The sequence below is a fragment of the Marmota flaviventris genome, chromosome 2 (assembly GCF_047511675.1).
Source record: "Marmota flaviventris isolate mMarFla1 chromosome 2, mMarFla1.hap1, whole genome shotgun sequence".
NCBI classification, from domain to species: Eukaryota; Metazoa; Chordata; class Mammalia; order Rodentia; family Sciuridae; genus Marmota; species Marmota flaviventris.
In genome coordinates this window covers 136,603,937-136,620,840 of record NC_092499.1, presented here as the reverse complement: position 1 = coordinate 136,620,840, position 16,904 = coordinate 136,603,937, and the positions used below count along the sequence as shown (strand labels likewise).

The 16,904-nt window shown below is 37.5% G+C and overlaps 1 protein-coding gene and 1 pseudogene across 1 annotated transcript in view; one reads left to right on the top strand and one right to left on the bottom strand.

The window, feature by feature from the left end:
* Blm (BLM RecQ like helicase) overlaps positions 1 to 16,673 on the bottom strand; it is a 103,544-nt gene extending 86,871 nt beyond the window's left edge. Inside the window, exon 1 of the mRNA XM_027955107.2 lies at positions 16,630 to 16,673. The gene's annotated coding sequence lies outside the window, so the exon portion shown is untranslated. The remainder of the gene's footprint in view (positions 1 to 16,629) is intronic.
* On the top strand, positions 4,966 to 6,129 carry LOC114108012 (small ribosomal subunit protein uS7m pseudogene; annotated as a pseudogene).
* Positions 16,674 to 16,904: the final 231 nt, after the last annotated feature.

The window sequence follows — 16,904 nt, the reverse complement described above, 5'->3', positions numbered from 1 at the left end:
ATTTGGCAAAGTAGCAAAATATAAAATCAACACCTATAAATCAAAGGCATTTCTGTACATCAGTAACAAATCCTCTGAAAGAGAAAAGAGGAAAATTTCACCATTAACAATAGCCACCCCCACCCCCTGCAAAAAAAATATTTGGGAATTAAAGAAAGAGGTAAAAGATCTCTACAATGAAAATTCAGAACATTAAAGAAAGAAATTAAAGAAGATCTTAGAAGAAAAAACTATCACTTATTTACTCATTTGCACAATCCTGAATTACAGGAAGTATTTCAGAATTGCTAAACTCTTATCACTATATAAACCAAAAAACCTACTAAGAATAGTTCAATTTCAATTGAATTTCATACACACACACACTTTCAGTTGTAGTTGGACACAATACCTTTATTTTATTTATGCTAGGTGAGCTCTCTAAACTGAGCCACAACCCTAGCCCAGATTTCTTCTTTACATTGTGGTTATATAATCAAATTATTATACTCAAAAGTTACTTGACTAGTCCTTTCAACCCATTTTCAGTGTGATTATGTTAATTACTTGAAATTGATTTATTAGTTTGTGTTTATACCCTTCTTGTGGATTTCTGTGTGTGTGGTACTGGGTTAACTTAATGTTTTGATACATAAAGCACTGATATACTCTCAAAATTCAAAACTACATAAACAGATTTTTTTTCCAGAGAAGCAGCCTCCCCATTCCTTTCCTTGTCTACCTCCTTAGGGCTATCAATTTCATTAATTTCTGGTTTAGTCTTCACATCTATCATTTCACCTTCTTTCTTACATAAAAGACAGTATAATATATATACATACTTTTCTACTTACGTATTAGAAATCACTTTATATCAATTTATAAAGATTTTCCTCATTCTTCTTGCAGCTATTACATTATTGTGTGGATGTTTATTCAACAAATTTTCTGTTTGGACATTTAAGCATTCCACAATATTTTACAATTACAGATGCTGCTGTGATGAATAACTTTGTGTACTCATACTTTCCTACTGTTTAAAATATATCTTTAGGAGCTGGGCAGGAGTGCACACCTGTAAACCCAGGGATTCCTGAGACTAAGGCAGGAGAGATCACAAGTTTGAGGTTAGTCTCAGCAACTTAGCAAGACCCTGTCTTAAAATAAAATTAAGTCCGGGCGTGGTGGCCCATATCTGTAATATCAGGGAGGCAAAGGCATGTGGATTACGAATTCAAAGCCAGCCTCAGCAATTTAGGAGGCACTAAGCAACTCAGTTAGATGCTGTCTCTAATAAAATACAAAATAGAGCTAGCAATGTGGCTCAGGGGTCAAGTGCCCCTGAGTTCAATCCCTGGTACTCTAAAAAAATAAAAAAGGCTGGGTATGTGACTAAGTGGTAGAGCACCACTGAGTTCAATCCCCAGTACTGCAAAAAAGTTAATTAATTAAAAAAAAAAAAAAAAATATATATATATATATATATGGAAAATTCCTGCAAGTGGAATTGCTAGGCCAAAGTGTATATGCATATGTAACTTGTAAAATATTACCAAATTACACTCTTATTACTACACAAACAAACAAAAAACTACAAAGAATAGTTCAAATTTAATTGTATTTCTTTGCTAAAACCAAAAAAGGTGGGCTGGGGATGTGGTTCAAGCGGTAGCACGCTTGCCTGGCATGCGTGTGGCCCAGGTTCAATCCTCAGCACCACATACAAAACAAAGATGTTGTGTCTGCCGAAAACTAAAAAATAAATATTAAAATTCTCTCTCTCTCTTTAAAAAAAAAAAAAATTTAAAACCAAAAAAGGTTTTATCAGTTTACATTTCCCATAGTCTCACATTGCTTCTTAAATTTTCTAATTACTACAAATCTGATAGGTAAGAAATGGAAATATTTTCATGAAAAGGGTTTTTGTAATTTATTTCAACATCTAAAAGTCTAATCTCTGTAATATTTTTCTCAGTGTTTTCCCTAGCTGCTGCATGTTTTCTTCTTCCTATATGAACTTTGGAATCAACTTACCTAGTACCAATATTTTATATTGATTTAAAAAATTTTTTTTTGTAGTTGTAGATGGACACAATACCTTTATTTTATTTATCTTTACGTGGTGCTGAGGATCAAACTCAGGGCTCACATTTGGTAGGCAAGCACTCTACCACTAAGCTACAACCCTAGCCCTATACTGGTATTATTTTTTTTTTTTTAAAGAGAGAGAGAGAGAAGAGAGAGAGAATTTTAATATTTATTTTTCATTTTTCGGCGGACACAACATCTTTGTATGTGGTGCTGAGGATCGAACCCCTGGCCACAGGCATGCCAGGCGAGCGCGCTACCGCTTGAGCCACATCCCCAGCCCCAGTATACTGGTATTTTTACTGAGATTCTAGAAATGTTACTTTTATGATGTTGTGTTGACCTATCTTGGAAGTGTGGATGTCTTTTTATTTAATTAAGGCAATTTTTGTGTTACTTAGAAGTATTTTAAACATTTCTTCATTTAGGTTCTACATGATTTTAAATTCCTAAATATTTTATTTCTTTTAATTGTCACTGTAATGGGATTTCCCCCTTCATTATATATTGTTTATCTGTATATATTAAGACTACTGCCTTCTGAATGTTAATTGCCTATTGTTAGCTTATGACATTCTTTCTTTTTTTTTCCTTTAATTTTTATTGTTGGTTCAAAACATTACATAGTTCTTGACATATCATATTTCACACTTTGATTCAAGTGGGTTACGAACTCCCCTTTTTACCCCGTATACAGATTGCAGCATCACATCGGTTACACATCCACTGTTTTACATATTGCTATACTAGTGTCTGTTGTATTCTGCTGCCTTTCCTATCCTCTACTATCCCCCATCCCCTCCCCTCCCATCTTCTCTCTCTACCCCATCTACTGTAATTCATTTCTCCCCCTTGTTTTTTTTTTTTTATGACATTCTTTCTTGCGTTGCTTTTCTTATTGATCATGTGTAGTATTCCAGATATATATCATCTGCAAACAGGGACAATATTACTTTTTATTCTCTAAATCTTATGCCTCTGATTGATTTCTCTTATCTAATTACATTGGCTAAGCCTCCAGTGCAATGTCAAATGATTGGAATTGATATCTTTTCCTTTTCCTTGATCTTAATAAAAATGCCTCCAGTAATTATATACCATGTCTTGTGAGACTTGTCAACATGGCAAATAGTATTAATGATTCTAATAATGAACCATCTTTTCATTCCTGGTATAAATCTTACTTGGTCATGAGCTAATATTTTTATAATGTTATACAGGATTTTATCTGGTAATATTTTAGAACTTTTTCATAGATATTTATAAGTACGATGTATCTTTAGTTTTCTTTTTGTGTATGTGCTATCTTTATCTAATTTGTATATAATTTTATACTTGGTTCACAAAAACTGATGGAAGAATAATTATGCTAAAAAGAAATGTGATTTATGTGTAAAAGAAATCAAATTTTAAAAAATCTTCTATGATTTCATTTATCAAAAACTGTAGTGACAGAAACCAGATTAATGACCAGGGGAAGAGGAGAATTACAAAGAGATATGAGGAATCTTATGGGAGTGATGAATGTGTTCATTAACTTGATTGTAGTGGTGATGATAATGCATGTGTGTAAAATGGATCAAAATGTATGCATTAAAAGTGTATATACTTTACTATATACATTTATATCAAGCTAGCTGCTTTAAAAAATAAACAAATCAGGCACAGTGATGCCTGCCTGTAACCCTAGCTACTAAGGAGGCTGAGGCAGAAGAATCACAAGTTTGAGACCAGTCTCTGCCACTGAGGCCCTCTCTCAAAACAAAAATAAAACTTAAAAAAGCTGGGGGGTGGGGCATGTTATATAGTTCAGTAGTAAAGTGATCCTGGGTTTGATCCCCAGTATAAAAAATTAATTTTCAAATTAATGAGCAGAAACTAATGAAGTTAGAAAATGAAAAAATACACCTAATGAAAATAGAAAAAAAAAGGAACTTATAGAAAGAAAAGTAAAATGTAATAAACATATAACAGAGGAGATTAATAAACCAAGTTTGTTCTGTGAAGACTTATCAAAACCAACAGAAAAGACACTAGTATGGTTTGGATAAGTATCCCCTAATTGTCCCTGTGGTTTAGCCTTACTCCCCAGTTTGATTCTATTGGGAGGTGTTACAGCATTTAAGAGGTGGGACCTAGTGGAAGGTCTTAAGGTCACAGGGGACATGGCCTTAAAGGGGACCATGGGAACCTAATTGCTTTCATGTTTTTGCTTCCTGGCTATGAGCGAGCACTTTTGTTTTGCCACATTCCCACCATGATGTACCACCACAGGCCCAAAGAAACAGGACCAATCAATCATAGATGGACCCTCTAAGATTAACAGCCACCATAAACCTATTTTCTTCATAAGTTAATTATCTCAATTACTTTGTTATAGTGGCAGAAAGCTAACAAGGACATACACAAATAATTTAAGGACTGAAAAGAATCTTTGCATACAGCATAGATATGAACACATAATAATTGGTTGTTATGAACAACTGTGGCAATAAATTTTAAAATTTATATGAAATGGGTAAATTTTTAAAAGATTAATTTGTCAAAACAAACAAAAAGAAACAGAAACTTAAGAAGTCATATCTACAGTAAAAAAAAAAAATTCTACCCATAAGGATAACATCAAGACCATATATATTACTTTTTATGAACATTTATGTCAATAAAAGATTCCAATTTTACATAAACTACTCCAAAGTATAGAAGAAGGAACTTCCCACCTCAATCTACAAAGCTAGCACGATCTTGAAACTGAATCCTTCAAGGGCAGTTCAACTGTGAAAAATTCCAGGCTAATTCTTATTCACAAAAATAGATGCAAAAATTTCAAACACTAAATTAGCAAACCAAATCCAGCATACATAAAATAAGCCATGACCAAGTTCTGTTATCTCAGTAATGCAAGGTTGGTTCAGCATTAGAAAAAAATCAACTAATAAACTCATCATAATATAAAATGAAAGCAGAAAGTCATATAAATATCACTTCCAAGATCTACAAAATAAACAGAATAATTAAACATCCATTCACAATGAAATCCATTCATGACGAAAATACTTATTGAACAAGAAATAGAAGGGAACTCCCCTAACCTGACAGAGGGATATATATTTTAAAATATAATAATCTGCAGTAAGGTGAACTTTGGAAAGCTTTTCCTTTTAGATCAAGAATAATACAAGGGCTGGGGATGTGGCTCAAGGGGTGGCGCACTTGCCTGGCATGTGTGTGGCCTGGGTTCGATCCTCAGCACCATGTACAAACAAAGATGTTGTGTCCGCCGAAAAAACTGAAAAATAAATATTAAAAAATTCTCTCTCTTTAAAAAAAAAAAAAAAAAAAGGAATAATACAAGAGCCCCACACTGAAGTCTCTGTGAGGCTGGTTGGGCCTGACACTAGGCATGCAGTGTACTGTCTGTCCACTTCTAGGGCAAACCCAGGTAATGTGGAGAATCTGTGGTCCTGAATTTGGGGAATCCCCAATTGACAAAGAACATTACCACAAGCCTGTGACTGAGCTCACTGAGCAGGAGAAATATGACCAGGAGCTCAAGAAAACTCAGCTCATCAACACTGCCCCAATGACAAAAACAAACTGTGTTTGAAGATGTAGTGATCAGTAGATTCACCAACATGATGATAAAAAGAGGAAACAAAGTACTGGCCAGATCCCTCATGAACCAGACTCTGGAATCTGTAAAAAGCAAGCAGTTTGAGAAGTACAATGCCACTTCTGGAGAGGAACAAGCAAACATCAAACACGACCCCTAAACCATCTTCCATCAAGCACTAAAAAACAATGAGTCTGTGACTGGGCTGGTACCATCCTTAAGGGTTGCCATTCTACCAGGTCCCCTTGCCCCTAGCCAACCAGTGTTGTTGCTTCCTAGCCATGTAATGGATGATCACTGAATGATGGAGAGAATAAGCGCTGATGCTGAAGAAGCCGTCACACAGGCTTCTGCAGGCCTTTCACAACAAGGGCCCTGTGATCACGAAGCACAACTCGTACAAGAGGGCCAAGGCCAACTGAGCCCTGGCTCACTACCATTGTTGGTAGAGGGAGAGGAAAGGTTCCCAGAGGAGCCCAAGGCCCTCTGCCACACACACACAAACAAAAAACCTCATAAACCACTGCACTGTTGAAAATTACCTGGGGATTAAAAAGTAGTTCATTTTTTAGAAGAATAGAGCTGCACGTTTATTGCCTATAAAACCTTCTTTGGGTCTAGAACTGGCTCTCCCTGTGCTATCTCTTTGTAAAGAGGTATGATTTCTTCCAAGAAACTCAGGGCCCAGTCTTCTCCCATCTCAGAGTGGGCCTTTGGATGCTATGAAAAAGAAGCAATTTTAGTATTAGAGAAGATTTATTAGAAAATCTTCACCCTGAACTTGTATAACATATTACACAATAACTACCATTCATTAAAACTGACTAGAGGAAAGTTAAAAAAAAAATTCAATACAAGAATCAAGAATGCCCATTATCACCACTTTTATGCACTGGGAATCCAAGCCAGAGCAGTAAATAAGAAAAACAAATAAAAGGTACAATAACTTTTGGGCATGGTGACACATAGCTATAATCCCAGCCACTTGGGAGGCTGAGACAGGAGGATCACAAGTTTGAGACCAGCCTTGGCAATTTAGTGAGACCTTGTCTCAAAATAAAAAATGAAAAGGGCTGGGGAAGTAGCTCAGTGGTAAACTGCCCCTGTGTCAATCCCCAGTGCCAAAAAGCGGGGAGGGGGAGTACAATAATTGAAAAGAAGCAAAACCATTAGGAATCACAAATGATATGACTGTACATAGAGAGATCTAGAAGAATCTTCAGTTTAATTATTAAAATTCTTTTGTGTTTGTGTGTGTGTACCAGGGATTGAATCCAGGGGTACTTAACCTCTGAGCCACATCCCCAGCCCTTTTTATATTTTATTTGGAGACAGGGTCTCACTAAGTAACTTAGGGACTCACTCAATTGTTAAGCCTGGTTTTGAACTCTCAATCCTCTTGCCTCAGCCTCCTGAGCCACCAGGATTACAGGCATGAGCCATTGTGCCTGGCTAATTATTAAAATTCTTAAGTGAGTGTAAATGGCTGAATAATGCCCTGGAGCCTATGATCCAAAGTCTACATAATAACACTTCAAAGCTGTGAATAAGTTTGGTTATGTGATAAAAGCGAATTATTATCACAGATGGAATTAAGGCTGCTAAACAGCTGATCTTAAAATAGGAAGACTAAATAACACATTTTTTTCATTTTTTAAATTATACTTTTTTATCACTTCATTTATACTCATGGTAATTAATTTTCCTCTTCCAAATTTTGGTTAGCATTTTCTTGAACCCATCGGTTTCTTCATTAGAGTTTTGAAAAATTCTTACCCAGTCCAAAGTTATTGGAAATCTGTATTTGTCACAATACTTTTCAGTTTCTGTGAACCTCCTTTATGGCACTGCACTTTTAGATATAGCTTTTGGTGCCAGGCACAACGGTACACACCTATAATCCCAACAGTTCAGGAGGCTGAGGCAGGAGGATCCCGAGTTCAAAGCCAGCCTCAGCAAAAGCGAGGCACTTAGCAACTCAGTGTGAGACCTGTCTCTAAATAAAATATAAAATAGGGCTGGGGATGTAGCTCAGTGGTCAAGTGCCCCTGAGATCCCTGATACCCAGCCCCCTCAAAAAAAAGATAGTTATTTACAAAACCTTCCAGAAAGGCATCAGAATAAAGCAATTTAGCTGTGGCAAGACTAAAACAGCCATGATTAAAGATCCAATGACCATTCACAAAGGATAAAGAAATCGTTATTTCTGCAGCATACAATAATTTGACATTACAATTATGACACAACATACAGTAAGATAGCCAGGGGTGGTAACATATCTGTAATCCCAGCTACACAGGTATATGAGACAAAAGGATCATCCCAAGTTCCAGGTCAGCCTGGGCAATTTAGGAGGACCCTGTCCCAAAATAAAATAAAAAGGGCTAAGAATGTAGCTCAGAGATAGCATGCCTTCTGGGTTCAATCCCCAGTATTGATAAAAAAAAAACAAAAACATGTATCAAGACAAATGAAAATTTTAGGACTCTCGTACAATTTTGAAATACATATTAACAATGCATTCATATGGGACTGGGGTTGTAGCTCAATGATAGAGCACTTGCCTAGCACATGTGGGGCACTGGGTTCGATTCTCACCACATAATGGTTAAAAATAATAATAATAATACATTCATACATGCCAGGTGTAGAGGCACATGACTATAATCCCAGCAACTCAGGGGGCTAAAGTAGAGGGATCCCAAGTTCAAGGCCAGTCTCAGCAACTTAGAGAGACCTATCTCAAAATAAAAAATCAAAAGGGGTGGTACACATCTATAATTCCAGCAACTCAGGAAGCTGAGGCAGGAGGATCACAAGTTTGGCTAGCTTCAGCAACTTATCAAGAACCTAGATCAGAGGCTAGGGATGTAGCTCTAGCGGTGGCGCGCTCGCCTGGCATGCCTGTGGCGCTGGGTTCATCCTAAGCACCACATACAAATAAAATAAAGATGTTGTGTCTGCAGAAAACTAAACAATAAATATTTTAAAAATTCATATTCTCTCTCTCTCTCTCTTAAAAAAAACAAAAAGAACCTAGATCAAAATAAAAAATAAAAAAGACTAGGGATATGGTTTGGTGGTTAAGTGCCTCTGGGTTCAATCCCCAATACCAAAGAAACCCAATGTACTCATACGAATGTAAGTGTAATACATGCCTTTGACGAATGTAAGTGTAATACATGCCTTTGGTACTTCCAGGGCCCCTCTGGAAATCCCAAAGTTAGCTCTCGACTGAAAAGACTTAATTTTAGAATTTGATTTTGGGGGCTGGGGATGTGGCTCAAGCGGTAGGTAGCACGCTCGCCTGGCATGTGCAGGGCACTGGGTTCCATCCTCAGCACCACATAAAAAAATTAAAATAAAGATGTTGTGTCTACCGAAAACTAAAAAATAAATATTAAAAAATTCTTTCTCTCTCTTTAAAAAAAAAAAAAAAGAATTTGATTTTGGGAAGTTTGTCAAGCATAGCAAAGGTATTTAAATATTTATTTAAATAGGATCAAAATGAAATAAAACCAAGGCAAGAAAGGAAAACTATACTGAATTATGCAGTTGGTCCCCATATAATCATAAGTACCCTTTTAAGTGGGAAAGAGAATCATGTGACAGAATCAGAGATGGCAACTTGAGAAGGATTCAGCCCAGTGTTGACTGGCTCTAATAACAGGGGGAACAAGACAAGCTAAGGGATGTGATTAGCCTCCCGAAACTGAAAAGGGAAAGAAAGTGCATTCTCCCCTAGAGCCCTCAAAAAGGAACACAGCCTGCCAACACCTCAATTTTAGCCAGTAAGATACAGTCAGTTTCTAAACTACAGAACAGTAAGATAAATCTGTGTCTTTTTAAGCCACTAACTTTGTGGTAATTTGATACAGCAGCTATTTATGAAAACTGCTAGATATGAGATCAATATACAAACATTAATTCTATTTTTATATATCAGCAATAAACAGCTAGAAAACTTCAGAAACCTTATTTATAATAAAATCAAAATTTAAATACTCCCCAAAATATACAAAAATTATGGCCATTATATCTATTCAGAAAACAGTATATCATTATTTTTATTAAGAAACAAATAAACAAATGAACTATATTCGTGATTAGAAAACAATACTGTGAAGATGTTAATTCTAACCAGGGAGGGTGGCATATGCCTGTAATTCTAGTGACTTGGGAGATTAAAGTAAAAGGTTAGCAATTTTTGCCAGGCATGGCAGCCCATGCCTGTAATCTTCGCAGCTCAGAGGCTGAGGCAGGAGGATCATGAGTTCAAAGACAACCTCAGCAAAAGTAAGAAAGTTACTAAGAAACTCAGTGACACTGTGTCTTAAAATAAAATACAAAATAGGACTGGGGATGCGGGTCAGTGGTCGAGTACCCCTGAGTTCAATCCCTGGTACCCCTCCCCACAAAAAAAAAAAAAGGATAGCAATTTTGAAGCCAGCCTGGGCAACTTACCAAGACCTTGTCTCAAAATAAAAACAGAAAAAGCGGTGGGGATGTGGTGCAATGGTAGAGCACCCCTGGATTCAATTCCCAATACCAGGGTTAAAAAAAAAAAAAAAAAAGATGCAGTTCTCCCAAGTTGATGTATGACTTGATGCAATTCCAATCAAAATGCTAACGTTTTTTCCAACATGAACTTAATTGCTAAGTTCAGATTTATATGGAGATGCAAAATTTCAAAAACAACCAAAAAGCAAGATTATATAAAGTCTAATGAAAAAATCATTTTAAAAACATTGAGGTATGCCAGGGTCATGGCTCAGTGGTAGAGGGCTTGCCTAGCATGAATGAGGCACTGGGTTCGATCCTTAGCACCACATAAATATAAAAAATAAAAATACTGTGTCCACCTAAAACTAAAAAAAAAAAAAAAAAAAAAAAAAAACATTGAGCATTGAGGTATTGCTGGGCGTGGAACTCAGGAGGCTGAGGCAGGAGGATTGCAAGTTCAAAGCCAGCCTCAGCAATTTAGTGTTTCTCTAAGGAACTTTGTGAAACTCTGCAATCCTCCTGCCTCAGTTTCTAAGCAGCTGGGACTACAAACATGCATCATCATACTCTTGTTGTCAACAGTTTACATTTAAAACACACTTCCTCTAGGGAGGGGCGTGCAGGGAGGTGCTAGAGATTGATTTAATCACTAATGGCCAATTACATAGTCAATTATGCCTAGGCAACAAAGCCTACATAATAACCCAAAAGGATGAGACTCAGAGAGCTTCTGGGTTGGTGAAGATGTACAACTGGAGAGGGCATAAAAGCTTAATGTCCCTTTCCCACATTCCTTACCTCTTCCATCTGGCTGTCTGAGTTGTATTCTTTTCTAATAAGCTGTAATCTAGTAAGCAAACTGTTCTCCCTGGAGTTCTGTGACCTGTTTTAGCAAATTATGGAAACCCAAATGGGGTTCTGATTTATAGTCAATCTGGACAGAAGTTGTGGATAATGTGGGGATCCACCACTCATGATTGAAGTCTGAAGCAAAAGCAAAGAGTGCAGGAGGTACATACAGTCTGGTGGGAATGAGCTCTTAACATGGGGGCAGGGGGTGTCTACAGTGACAGAACTGAGTCAAATGGTAGATGGTCAGTGGTTACCGGATGGAGACATGAAGAATTATTGTTGTGGGGGAAAAGTTCATTGCTATTCATAACATAATCATTATGTCAGAAATCAACTTTTATGTGGTTATAGAGGAGAGAGGATATGGGATTTCTCTCTCACCCAGAACTAATATCCCCAGCCCTTTCTAAAAACTTTACTTTGAACCAGTATGTCTATCAAGGCTGGCCTTGAACGAATGACACTTGTGCCTCAGCCTCTGAAATCACTGGGATTACAGGTATGCCCAGACCCCAGGATATGGGATTTCCCTTGCAGTAGTATACACATACAATAGAATTTTTTTTTCAATAAATAATGTGACTTCTTTTTTAAAATTATTATTTTACTTATTTATATGTCGGTCTGAGAATTGAACCCAGTGCTTCACACATGCTAGTCAAGTGCCCTACCACACTGAGCTACAACCCAAGCCCTGGAGTGTTTTTTGTTTGTAGTACTGGAAATTGAACCGAGGGCCTCTCGTACACTAGGCAAACACTACACCACTTAGCTACAGCACCAGCTCTTTTAAATTTTGAGACAGGATCTCATAAGTTGCCCAGGCTGGCCTTGAACTTGTGATCCTCTTGCCTCAGCCTCCCAAAGTAGCTGGGAGGACAAGTGTGTATCACTATACCTGGCTACAATGGACTATTACACAGCCTTATAAAAAGATGGAAATCCTGCAATATGAAACAACACAGATGAACCTTGAGGTCATATTGCTATTTGAAATAAGCTAATCACAGGTCAAATCCTACATGATTCTGTTTGTATAAGGTATCTAAAATAGTCAAAATCAGAGAGGTGAAGAATGGTGGTTGCCAGGTGTGCTATAGGAGGATGAGGGAATAAGAAGTTGCTAATCACAGAGTATAAAGTTTTAGTAAAAGAAGATGAGTACTGGGCTGGGGATGTGGCTCAAGCAGTAGCGTGCTCGCCTGGCATGCATGCGGCCCAGGTTCGATCCTCACCACCACATACAAACAAAGATGTTGTGTCCACCGAAAACTAAAAAATAAATATTAAAAAAAAAAAAGATGAGTATTTCTACAATGAATAGTACAACATTGTGCCTGTATTGTATTGTTCATTTTTAAAACAGCTAATTATTCATGGTAGATTTGATGTTACCACAATAAAATTAAAACAAGTAGACTTCAAAAAAACTTGCCAGTAGTTGGATTATTTTAGATACCTCATATAAGTAGAATCATGTAGTATTTGTCCTGTGACTGGTATATTTCAAATAATAATAAGACTTGAAGGTTCATCTGTGATCTTTCATATTGCAGGATTTCCATCTTTTTTAAGGCTTAGTAATATTCCATTGTAGCCAGGTATAGCAGTACACACAAGTACTCCCAGCTATTCAGGAGGCTGATGTAGGAATGGAAATGTAATGAAATATTTAACAGCAATAAAAATAAATTAAGACATATTAAAATCATAGAAAATATTTAAAATGAAAAAACTTTTATCTATTCTAGGAATACATACTTCTGAGGTATTGATCATGTTCTATTTCTTAAATATTTTTTTAGTTGTAGATGGACACAATACCTTTTATTTTTACATGGTGCTGAGGATGGAACCCAGTGCCTTCCACGTGTGAGGCGAGCACTCACTGAGCTACAACCCAGCCCATGTTTTATTTCTTGATCTCAATGATGGTTACATGTAATTATAATTTTAAAATTAGCATTTATATTTACTATTTGTACAACATATTTTTTTTTAGAGAAGCGTTTCTGAAAAACCTGCTAAACAAATTCTAAAAGAGTTATGATTTCTAGGGGCTGGGGATGTGGCTCAAGCGGTGGCGCACTCGCCTGGCATGTGTGCGGCCTGGGTTTGATCCTCAGCACCACATACCAACAAAGATGTTGTGTCCGCCGAAAGCTAAAAAATAAATATTGAAAAATTCTCTCTCAAAAAAAAAAAAAGAGTTATGATTTCTAACTGTATCATGTTGCTCATAATAAAATTTTTAAAGGGGCTGGGGATGTGGCTCAAGCGATAGCACGCTCGCCTGGCATGTGTGCGGCCCAGGTTTGATCCTCAGCACCACATACAAACAAAGATGTTGTGTCCACCGATAACTAAAAAATATTTTAAAAAATTCTCTCTCTCTTTAAAAAAAAAAAAGAGAATTCACTTAAAAAAATAAAATAAAATTTTTAAAAAGAGAAATTACATACAAATAACAAAGGATTAATATTAAAAAATATGTGGGCTAGGGATGTGGCTCAGTGGTAGAGCAACTTGCTTCGCATATGTGAATCCTTCCTTGAGTTCAATCCTCATCACAAAAAATAAAAATAAAAAAATGTTAAGATCATCCAAGTATCTATGAACAAATGATCAAAATAAATAAGTAAATAAACACATAGTTCACCAGAATTATATAGACACTAAATAAACTGATGGAAAATGTCTGACTTTTTTTAATAGCATGAGGCACCATTTCACACCAAGAAGAATTTTGTGATAATTTACAAGATAAATGACAACCAGAAAGACTGAATAGTTACATAGAATAATTTAATACTAAAAAAAGGAAAATAACAAATTATGAGTACACTATGAATATAGCTACCTAAGAAAATATGTACAGCTTATTTTATAGCTAAAATGTAGAAAGGATTCATGAAAAATGAAAACAGGTAATGTGAGTGAACGATTGGATTATGCCAGAAATGTTTTTCTGAAATGATACCGAGAATGTTTCAGTAACATAGAATTTTTAAACAAAGTATACTCAAATATTTCCTTGCCATTCTAGAGAACAACATAAATACGTCATTCAACTTCACTTTTATTTTTCATTCAGCTAATATTTACCCAGTAACTTCTTGGTGCCAGGCAGCCCAGTAGGCATTGAAGTAGAGAAGAGCAAGACATAATTAATGCTTTTAAACTAGTGGAAATAGACATGCCAACAAGTAATTACAATGTAATGGGATAAGTCTGACAATAAAGTCTTTAAAAGCATTATGGTTTCTCAGAGGAAGGAAAAACAGAAAAATCATAGGGAAGCTTTTCAAAGAACACTGAATAGGATCTTAAAACAAAAGTGGAACCTTCCAGACAAGACTGAGTTTGTAAAGAGTAGTCTATGCACTACGTGCACTTAAAACGGAGATGGCAGAGTATGTGGTTAGAGAAACAGACTGCTCAAAGGCCTAATCTATGCTAAGGAGTTGAGATTTTATCCTACAGGTTATTGAGATCCCCCCAGAGGCTTTGAACACTAAGTTCCCAAAATTATTTTTCAATTACCTTGGACCTTTTTATTCTATCCCTTCTTCCCTTGAAAAAAATAAATATACAGGGGCTGGGGTTGTAGCTCAGTGGTAGAGCCTTTACCTCATATGTGTGAGGCATTGGGTTCAATCCTCAGCACCACATAAAAATAAATAAATAAAATAAAGGTACTGTGTCCATCTGCAACTAAAAAAAAAAAAACCTTAAAAAAGATACATATACAAAAGTATGAAAAACAGAGTGATATTCATGTATCTTCCAACCAAACTTAAATTCAGGGCTGGGGTCGTGACTCAGTGGTAGAGTGCTTGCCTAGCAGGCGTGAGGCACTGGGTCTGATCCGCAGCACAAGTGAAGGTATTGTGTCCACCTACAGTTAAAATAAATAAATAAATAAATATATAAAAATTAAATTCTGTCCTATTCCTTTTTTTAAGTTGTAGATGGACACAATACCCTTATTTATTTATTTATTTATATGTGGAGCTGAGGATTGAACTTCATACTTTACACATGCTTGGCAAGTGCTCTTACCACTGAGCCACAACCCCAGCCCCACTATTCCTCTTTTAAAGGCAAAAAACATTTCAGATTTTATGAAATCCCACTCCTTCCCATCCTTAACTCCCATAGTTAATACTGATTATTCTTAAGTAGAAGTACATATTTCCCCTGCATATTGTTCTTTTACTACACATTTAATATGATGGTCTTTGTCTAATTTTCAACTCTTAATTCCTCATCAGTAAAATGAAGGCAATAATTACCTTTCTGGGTTACTGGTAGGATTACAAATTATATGGATAAGGTGCCTGTTTTGGTGATTGGCCTTGAAAGTGACTTAGAGCATGGTGGTACATACTGGTAATCCCAGCTATTCAGGAGGCTGAGGCAGAGGATATCAAGTTCCAGGTCAGGCTCTGCAACTTTTCAAGACCCTCTCAAAATAAAATAAAAAGGGCTGGGGTGTGGCTCAGTGGCAGAGGGTTCAATTCTCAGTACCACCATCACCCCTCAAAAAGACTTAAGACCTAGAAATCTCGTTTCCTCCAAGTAAACTATAAGCAACTTTCTGACAGTATACCAGCCCATCTAACAAAATGTTGATTCAACTGAATCTATTCTCCAAAGTTCTACCTGCATCCTTTGTTTCCTGATCTCTCACCCAGTCTCTCATTCCTGCCCCTTAGACTGTGGTACATGAGTGCCTATTTATCTAAATTGGTGGCATCAGGCGCTTCCAGGTGCCTACTTCATCTCATACCAACATTTAACCTTCTGATTTAAAGGCAGAGGGGTGTGGAAGAAAGCCTGATGATGTGAGTTTGATGCTTTGGGATCAGGCAGCTTTTAGTTCAGATCTCTATCATTTATGAGATCATCTCTTTGTGGCTCAAATTCTTCATGCCTAAAATGAAGACAAATTTCCCTACTTCTGGGTAATAACAGAACCCTTACCGTGTTCCAGGAACTCTTCGAAGCATTTACTGCATGTATTAAATCATTTAATCCTAATAAAACTTCAGGAAGATCATTTTTTTTCCCTTGTGACTGACGGAAACTAAGTAACATGTGAATAGAGCTAGTGCGTCAAGAGCCAGGATTCAAACCCTGGCAATCTGATGCAGTCTGTTCTTAACCACAACGCTTTGCGAGAGTGCAGTAAAGCTACAATTGCACGATAATGGGGGCGAGGCACATGGCACACAATAGACACTCAAACAGAGCAAGGCATTTGAATTTCCCCTCGGGAGGGAAACGGGGGCAGTGCCAGACTCGGGGTCAAGATCACGCCGCGGTTACTCTACGCAATTACTGTGTTAGCCACGGGAGTACGTGGTCAACAGGATGCGTGGTAGGCCCGGCTCTGCCACCGACGCCGGGAGGGACCCGGCAAGGTTGGCCTCTTCCCCGGGCCTCTGTTTCGGTAGGCCTCGGGGAGCCTAAGAGAACCGGTAAACAACAGGGGAACCAGCGAGGCCTCCAGCTCTGAGCCGGGCTGCCGGGAAAGGAACTAGGCCCATGAGAGCCCACACGTAATTTCACAAGCGGCTCAAGGCACTCACCCCTCACGCACGATACTGCTGGGCCGAACCAGAAACCAAACTCCGCGCGCCGCCACCACGGCCTCCGCGCCGGGCGCCAGCCCACTGCGCGCCACAAGTCGGAGGGTTCTGATTGGCTACGTCCTGAGGCAGTTGACCAATAACATTGCCACTGGCAGTTATTCCCGCCCCCTAGGGGGGGATGACTGTAGGAAACCCAATCAGAGTCCCAAAAGGAAGGTCAAGTGACAGTAAATCCCGGGCCTCTAGGGCTGGTTTGTGGAGTCAATGTTTTT